This window comes from Agrilus planipennis, unplaced genomic scaffold (genome assembly GCF_000699045.2).
Source record: "Agrilus planipennis isolate EAB-ADULT unplaced genomic scaffold, Apla_2.0 scaffold13, whole genome shotgun sequence".
In the NCBI taxonomy this organism is placed as follows: Eukaryota; Metazoa; Arthropoda; class Insecta; order Coleoptera; family Buprestidae; genus Agrilus; species Agrilus planipennis.
Window position 1 is genome coordinate 1,056,130 of NW_020439040.1, and position 9,736 is coordinate 1,065,865.

The 9,736-nt window shown below is 33.9% G+C and overlaps 1 protein-coding gene across 1 annotated transcript in view; it reads left to right on the forward strand.

The window, feature by feature from the left end:
* LOC108744266 (protein Shroom) overlaps positions 1–9,736 on the forward strand; it is a 221,593-nt gene that overhangs the window by 95,708 nt on the left and 116,149 nt on the right. Inside the window, exon 2 of the mRNA XM_018479950.2 lies at positions 8,849–8,899. The gene's annotated coding sequence lies outside the window, so the exon portion shown is untranslated. The remainder of the gene's footprint in view (positions 1–8,848; positions 8,900–9,736) is intronic.

Sequence of the window (9,736 nt, forward strand, 5' to 3'; positions counted from 1 at the left end):
TTTACGTGTAACAATAGAGAAAACGATAGAAAAAGGAAAGAGCACGTACATAGGATTTGTAGATTTAGAAAAAGCATTTGACAATGTTAAATGGGACAAGGTGTTAAATATACTTAAAAATGTAGGGATGAGCTACAAAGATAGAAGAGTGATACTTAGTTTGTATAAAGAGCAACAGGCAGTTATAGAGATGCGGCTGTAACATAGAGAAGAAAATATTAAGAAGGAAGTCAGACAGGGATGCACACTGTCACCGCTACTTTTTAGTCTATACGTCGAAGAAGCGACCAACATCATTGAAGACAGTATAACTGTAGGGATATATATACAGGGTTAAACGATTAGTATGCTTAGATTTGCAGATTATATAGCAGTATTAGCATTTGTATGCTTGCGAACGGTTAATTTAGAAATTCAAAACAGATTTTTAAAGGTCTATGTTTGGAGATCGGTGCTGTACGGGTGCGAAACATGGACAGTGGGCACGGCGGAAAGAAAAGGTTAGAATCGTTAAAATGTGGTGTTACAAGCGAATGATGAGAATACCGTGGATAGAGAAGGTTATAAATGAAGAGATATTAGAAATATTAAGAGAACAGAGGACTCTATGGAGTCAATAAGAAATAGGCGAGATTGGTTGGTTGGTTGGACACCTTCTAAGGCATGAAGGTCTAGTCAGAGACATATTAAAGGCAGAAACGGAAGTTAGAAGGGGTAGAGGTGGACATAGATTAGATTACTGTTAAAGATATGGGTTGTTCTGGTTTTAGGGAAATGCGAAGATTAGCTCAAGATAGGATAGAGTGGAGGTGCGTGTCCAACCAGTCTTAGCACTAGCGACCTTATGATGATGATTATAGATTAGTTTTTATTATTCTCCACTCTATTATAGACAAACGTCTGTACAAAGTACAATTATAATTAAATTTAATGATTAATGTTAACGATGGTTAGAAGTTAATCTACTGACCAGAATAAGTAACGATTTTCAAAACTTCCGCCAAGCATATTATAGTTTAATAGAGTTGTCGATATTACTGACAGAATCGCCGTGCATTAACCATTTATGTACCAACTTATAGGTAGTATATCCATGCGGCTAACCGTAATTAGGAAATAGTTATTTGCAGATAATAAATCATTTCGACGTGTACTATGAGTTAGGTCACATAACGCATTGTAAAGAACATAAACAGTTCTAATAAATACCACACCGTTCATGTGTTGTAACGAGCCTTGTAATTGTTAAATTGTTAAAGGTAACGCTTACCAAAATTTGATTTTTAATTGATAATTAACAATTTAGTAATATGTTTTATTGTATCATGTGCTAATTGCACTATACGATTGCCTAGAATTTTATTTCACACAAAAGTAACTGAATTTTTAAATTCAGATTGTAAAATATACTATACTATAATATGTAATAGTTCAAAACAAACCAAACAAAATTTTTCTAAATTTTGGCGCTCTCTAGGGGTCATGTTGGGTACGTCAAATCTGGCCTTATATATGTTAATATCAATCTATCGACCAAATCTTTTTTGTATGGCATAACTGTAAAAATATTTTCTTTTTAAATTTTATTTTATACTGTATAAAGTGCTCATAAATCTCTAACCTTGACATTTTACTGCAATATTGCACCACGTATTACCATTACTAATAAGATTTATTTCCTATACGTGATAAATTAGAGCGTATGAATTATTTCAACACAAAAATTATGATTATTAGCATGAAATGATTTATTGTTTCGCTATAATTTTCAGTGGATTAAAATACGTTTATTCAAACACAGAGTGGCCATTTCACATTTTGATACAAAAAGAATTTTAAATCTGTTCATATAAAGAAATGCTCTGTAACTAGAATAAAACGAAAACAAAATTGCTGACAACTTTTGTGATCTACTACTATTCTATTAGGTAAAATTTACTGGTTTGTTTTTATGATAAACCATTCTAAATGTGAAATAATTAAAAGGAATAACATTTATCCAACAAATGTGGCTCTACTCCAATCCCCAAAAATTTTCCATAATATTAATAGGAAAAGTAGTTAATGAATCTTAAAACTCTAAAATGCAATTATTACAGTTTTGCCCAATTACAAACTGTTATAAGTACTTACGTAACAAGAACCACTTAAGTAGGTACTACCTTAAATTCTTTAAATCAAATCATCAAACTTTTGTGGTGGTATAAAGTCAATCCCAAATTTATTTAAATGATACATGTGAATTTATGTCTTGAATATTATTGATCTAACGATTACGCAAGGACCTGCCAGGATAATCGTTACAGATACATGCAACGCACACACAAAAAGCCAGAAACGTTTTATTTGAAAGAAATCCATGCACAGGTACGGTAAAACCTGTAAGGTGTGTATTTGGCTTTGAGCCATTACAAAGATCTTTATCTATTAGTAATTTCCAACCAACAACACAACGGTTTCGATTGTATACAGATTGGCTGATATATGTGTTTGAAGGTATAAATTGAAACGGTACTTTTTACAAAATAAGAAATAAAATTATTTATGTTTATGATTATAGTACCGCAATTCATACATTCTCATGTACGCCTGTACGGAAACTGTCCACATAAAACAAAATAATATCAAATTGTATCTAAATTGTATATCACTGTGCGTATAATAATGTTCTAGCGTAGATATGTTTGTGTGTTCGTCAATCTCTTAGTTCTTAGTTCTAAAATTCTATCCAACATTATTATATGTGTTATTATACCAAGTAAGCACAATCGGTGCGTCTATCTCCTCTAATAATACAATATTCTGATGGAATTAACTCACTATTAAAACGGCGAATTACGAGATCTTTAGGTCTCCTTGCAATTTCCAGGATGTTATCATTTAAAAAGAATTTTTAAAACTTAAAATTAATCTTTTTATTTATTACATAGATTTCAATTTTGTATAATATACCATCAAATAGTAGGTACGTTTTTGCTTTAAAACATTTTTGTTGTTGTTAAGTTCTTTTGTCCTTGGTTGAATGTACGGTACAGTGTAAAATACTTAGCAAACATGACACTATCTACTGGAGGCGATTAAAAAATGTTCAGTATGCGTGGGCAGTGAGTTAGTATTGCGATAAATTATTATATTTATACGTAAGTCCTCGAAAGGAATGGAAAATATGCAAATTGTTCCCAACACTACTGCATCACTAATTGCTATAAGACTTCTTCACTTCACAAGAAAAATGGTACAGTATGGGAATATTACTCTATTTTCATTATAATATCAAATATATAATAAAAATCAGTTACAATTTAAGAAGAAAACCTACAAAAGTTAATAGGAATGAGGATTCCTTAGATTCAACACTTTTCAATTTCTCCAAAGGATTCGCCAGTTACACCACTGTTCCTTGCCAATTACAACCACTCTTTTTGGTACTGAAATAAAGTCAAGTCAACCTTTTAGATGATAAAACATTACTTTTATAATGCCTTTTTAGTACTCTAAGGCACTGGCTCTGTCAATATACCAATACGTCCATGTGTATGCATGAGTGCAATTGTAATTTAAGCCAGCTTTTAAAACACAGTTATTTTCAATGTTTGCCTTACTTACGTATAGTAGTTACGCACCCACATCGGTCTGGTACAGTACCATTTAACCTTCGAATGTTTGTGTAAGGTCCTAAAGATTCAATAAAAGTTTGTTGCTTCAAGTGTTAGCACAGGTGTTAAAAAGTTTTTTCTTATATCCATTTATTTTACATATTAAATCGATCGTAAACGTACAGAGTACAGAGTACAGTCAAGTCTTAGGATTTCCATCCAGAAAACTGATGTGATTTCTTGGTTGTTTGAACTTGATCTTTTTGTAAATACGATAATGAATAAATGATTGATATTTTAATGCTTCAGAATTAGGTACTTATCTACTATTTTGTATTAAATATTAGTAAAGAAATATCTCCCATTTCCATCATTTGAACTGTCTTGGTTTCTTGAAAAGTTAGTCTTTGATACCATGGGAGCTTTTAGATTAAGAATAATGTGAAAATGAAAAGCCATTTTAATTTAAGTGTTTGGTTTCATAAGTAATATGTAAGCATTAAAATAAAAAAAGGCCTATTGTTAGATGATCATTATTTGGTGTAAGATCCGGTTGTCTCCTCAGCCCTTTCCATTAAACAACACTGTACCTTGTATTGTTACTAAAATAGGCACAATTAAGACCGTTTTGAAATTCAAATGCCTTTATTGTCATAAATTTAGTAATTAGTTACATAATGATGGTGAGATTAAGGAAGTAATTAATCTTTAGGTTTGAAATAGACACCTAAGCAACATTAAACGGTGACCGAAATTTACGACACTGTTGATACATGCATAACAGACGATAACTTGTTGTTTTTAATTTGCTTAGTAATTGTGAGACAATGAGTACTTATTCTATACTGTAAATTACAGTTATAGGTACATTTGTGCCCCCCGGGAGACGCATAGGTGTAGTTATAGGTAGATGATACGGACATGGATTCTTATCCAGACCAAGTATTATTACTATTATTATAATTCTATCATCATCATCATCATGAGGCCGTCAGTCTTAAGACCAGTTGGACACATACCTCCACTTATTCCTATCCTGAGCTAATCTTCGCATTTCCCTAAAACTAGAACAACCCATATCCTTAACTATCTGTGAACAGCAATCTAATCTAGGTCTACCTTTACCTCTCCTAACTACTGTTTCTGCCTCTGATATGGGTCTGACGAGATCTTCATGCCTGAGAAGGTGTCCTACTAACCTATCTCGCCTATTTCTTATTGACTTTAATAGAATCCTCTGTTCTATTACTCTTTTTAATACCTCTTCATTTCTAACCTTCTTAATCCACGATATCCTCATCATTTACCTGTAACACCACATTTCGAACGCTTCTAACCTTTTATTTTCCGTGCGTCCACCTTCTATGTTTCGCACCTGTACAGCGCCGCGCTCTAAACATATACCTTTAATAACCTTTTCCGAATTTCTCAATTAATCGTTCGCGAGCATAGAAGTGACTTCTTTTTATTAAAGGCGAATCGACCCCACGCTATCCTCTGCTGCTACTACTACTACTACTTTTACCTTCCTGATTTATCTGACTTCCTAGATACCTAAAATCAGCCATTTCTTCTAATTTTTCGTCTCCTATCTTTATATTCGCTCTTTCCCTACTTTTTCTTTTTTTTTACTTGTATAATAGTTTGTCATTTAGTCTTACGTATTTGGTCTGGGATAGGCATATTCGGTCTTGATTTTAGTCTTGGCCTTGTTCGTTCGCTCTTGGTTTTAGTCTTGGCTTTCTACGTTCAGTCTTAGTCTTTGTTTTGCTAGTATAAAGACAGTCTTGATCTTGGTTTTAGTCTTGCATTTTTGCAAGAATAAGACCAACACTTCAAGACCTAAACCATTTTTGTTCATCACTTAAGACAGGAAGAAACAAAATTGTAAGACCATTTTAACTCATCATTTCTAAACATAGAAAAGGATAGCGATGTGTGTGTGTGTGTGTGTCCATTTTCAATAGTGTCATAGTCGGCCGATACATGCAGTAAGTAGATTTTCTCGCAGCCTTTCATTTACGTAATGTAATTATTCTAATGTAATGAATATATTACGTACAAGTTCACGTTTCTCAACACAAAAAGAAGTAGGACACCTAGCAATCCGCGTGTGTTTATTTACAATTGCAAATTTCACCGGTTGTCGCCGTATTCTTTCCGAGGGACTTGTGTTATTTCTCCGAAAGGTTTTTAAAATATACGTATAAATATAACTATGATATTTCTGGAGGACGGAGACGTGAAATTTGTGATACATTTCAGCAAAAAGCAGATAAAAAAGCGGTAAGTGGGCGCTTACGTAGGGTAATAATATGAAAACGCTCTGATTTTGTTTGCAACATTCGATAAATATTAACATTTAAAAATGAAAGTAATTTTCTTTGGTTATCCTTGTAGGAATCCTGTAATAGTGCGATTAAAAATTTCCTTGGTTTTCTTTAGACTGATTGTCAGTGTCATGTCACAGTGTCAAACTCCTTGAACTTTCGTGATATTCCTTGTTCTTTCATAGAAAAGAAAAGCAAAGAGTTTTCACATTTCTTTCCCAGTAGTTTATAGACGTAATGATTATTACGATAGCCATAGGCACCGCTATTTCATCCGACCTAGTCGATGTAATACAGTCTACAAACGAGTAACGGTATATCGCTTTGTAACAATTACACTGTTGTGCAAACAACAACAATGTGTTCGCACATGATTTTCGCGTAATTAGTTGTCGACATGGTCTCGATTTTATACGGGCACAGAATCATCTACAAGTTAAAATTGATCTTATATTATTATTATAATTATAATAACGATCGCTATTACTGAAAAAACTGTTATTATTGACCGTCAGGATCTCGGCCTTCAATCTAGTTCATGGTTTTGCAGATAAGTTTTGGTCTTTATCTTACCAAAATTGAATTAGTGGATTCTCAGCAAATATGTTCACCACTTTTTGCTAATTCGGGCTTTGATTTTTTGAGTTTTTGCTCGTCTCCAGTATATGTACAAAGGTATACTTATAGAAAATTATCTCCCTTTTACAAATTGCTAAAGGCATTCGCTGTCAGTAGGTGAACTGATGCTGTTCTGATTTGGTGTGTTAGAGTTGCTTCCTAATGTTACGCTAGCACGATTGATAAGCTTCTTTAGAGGTCCTTCTATATCCGATGCTGGATGCAGAGATGCCCTTATACTTTTCGTTTAATAACTAACGTGTACTAACACTACATGCCATTTTTTCATCATCATAACCATGAAGTCGTCAATCCAAAGACTGGTTGGACACGCACCTCCACTCTTTCCGATGCTGAGCTAATCTTCTCATTTCTCTAAAACTACAACATCCCATATCCTTAACTAATTCCGAACAGTAATCTAATCTAGATCTACTTCTACTCCTCTTAACTCTTGTAATGTGTCTATGAGTAGCCCTTCATGCCTGATAAGGAGTCCTGCCAACCTATCTCGCCTATTTCTTATTGACTTTCTGTTCTCATATTCTTGCTAATATCTCTTCATTTCTAACCTTCTCTAGCCACGATATCCTCATCGTTTACCTGTAACACCACATTTCGAACGTTTCTAACCTTTTATTTTCCGCGGCGTCCACCATCTATGTTTCGCACCCGTACAGCGCCGAGCTCTAAACGTATACCTTTAATAACCTTTTTCGAATTTCTAAATTACTCTGCTTTATACTACTCCTACCTTTCTGACATATCTGACTTCCTCGATACCGAAAATTAGCCATTTCTTCTGATTTTTCGTCTCCTATGTGGATAAAATATCAAATAATTTCCCTTTAGGTGCAGAACCTATTGTTCCCTTATCCACTGTAGTAGTTATGTGCATTTACGTCACCCAACAAGGTAAGAATGTGGTGAAGATATAGGTGAGAATTCCCGTTGTACGAGGCGCAACTATGTATCTGCCTGTACTTTTATATACCCTCGTACTTATATCGATGAGCATTGAACTTTAATGTTCATTTAATACGACGCAGTCGGTTTTTCAATGTGGAAAAACTAGCTGGATGTTAAAATTATACTCCGTAATCGCTTTCCGATTGGAGATAATTCAATTGAACGTCATGTAATGCAGTTTAGCGGGTCGGTACCTATCCAATTTGATCGATATCTCGCCGATGCTCCGGCGATCTTGGCGGCAAATTACGGCTTCTGGTTTTGAACCATACAAATGTAAATGGCGTACAATTAAGTCACGGCCGCCAGTGCAAAATGAAAAATAATAACGGTCTCTTTGTGGAGTTTGGTCGGTAGGTAGGTAGGTTGGTATCTCACTATGGGTACCCCGTGTACTTACACTCCGCGCTGATTACACTTCTTACAGTGGGCGTGAATTTCTTCAGGTGTGTTGTTAAAGATGAACTTCCTCCAGAGAAAAACGACTCGTAATGGAAAAACAGTATCGCCACACCCCCCACGATCCTAATTAACTCTATGGTACTTAATCTACAGCGAGTATTACAGCTTCATTAGTCCGTACCCTTTCATATTCTAATTGTACAGCGATAACGAAATTTATAATTAAACTTTAATGAATCGTGGCGTTTGTACGCTTATCAGATGTTACTAAATAACTGTTGCCTATTATTATTCTTAACAGAAGGAAGAACTAAAAAAATGCAGTTAAGTAATTTTATCATGTTTTGTAAATACTGTATTCATTAAAGAGGTATAGAGAAAATACAGTTGCCGTTATAGAATAGGAGGTATTGTAGCGATCACGAGTGTGTTTGTGTGCGATCAAAAAATAAACTATCCGGACGTTTCCAGAAGGTTCCTGAAAGTAAATAAAAGAGTATTTAAAGGAAGAGACGATCGCCGATAGAAGAAGAAATAAATTGACCCTTGCAGAAGTGAATCCAGAAATAAATTGACAGTGATAGAAGTGAAATAAATAGCGAATTGAATAGTGATGTATCGACAGTAGTGTGAATAAATAGAATAATTCATAACCTAAGTTTAGTAATAATTTAAAAGTGTTTTTTAGTTNTTTTCATGTTTAGAAATATCCCAATAAAATATTTATGAATTTTTCAATTATTTATACGTATGGTATTATTCACAAATGTTTGAGGAAATTAAGTGGTCGTAAATGTCTAGCCAACACTTTTATTATATTCAAGGTTAACAGATTTGCGTCAAAACCGTAAATTTATATGTATAAAATCGACCTTAAATATTCGTCCGATTGTAGTTACAGCGATGTCTAATATTGTTTTTTATTTGTTTCAGATTTTGTTCAACGACATTCAACCGTCTGAACCGTATCTGCCGTTGTTTAAGGTGAGTTTTCAGTTCGAATCATTTTTGCGTTTCAAATCTCCTTCCCAGTTGCATTCAATACGATTGCGAAATCGCCAACAGTTCCGAGATACGTATCGTTATACATTAACACCCTTCATTAATTAAAAGACAATAGGCGTGGGTACATAATGCGACAATAAAACAGAACCTGTGGTCAATTCTAAAGTAATTATTTGACCATTAATTCGGATTCCGAATCTGACCCAAATCTCGAACTGGAAGGTCACTAGGTAACTGTACTCTTAAACAATAAAAGTCAAAGATGTTAGGAATTATATTTTTGCCTGCCTCTGTTATTATTATCATCAAAATCACGTACAATTTATTTTAAAAATTAAACAATGCAAATGAGTAATGCATGCGATTGATTAGCAAATAATTTGCGATAATCTAGAGTGCTACGCGGTCATGAAACAGTAGAAGGAGGCCTCCTACGCCAACCTTTGTCACTTTTGTTACACGACTATCTGTTGATTCAAGTTTTTAATCGAACCGAGCAAAATGTTTCGATAAGAATTGGAATTAATTTTATTCGAAATCATGCTTGATGCATAAAGTCCAAACTATTCAATGTCACTTTCAAGGCTGGCAGCAGACGAATCCTATCTTTTTGACCAGTTACTTGATATATCAGGTCAACACTGGATAGTCAAAGCTTAATGTCAAAAAAAGGTAACTGTAATACTTTTCTTCACTAAATAGTATAAAACAAAGTAGCTTTCCTGCTGTCTGTCCCTATGTATGCTTAAATCATTAAAACAACGCAAGGGATTTTGATGCGGTTTTTTTTTTAAAGATAGAGATTCAAGAGAAAGG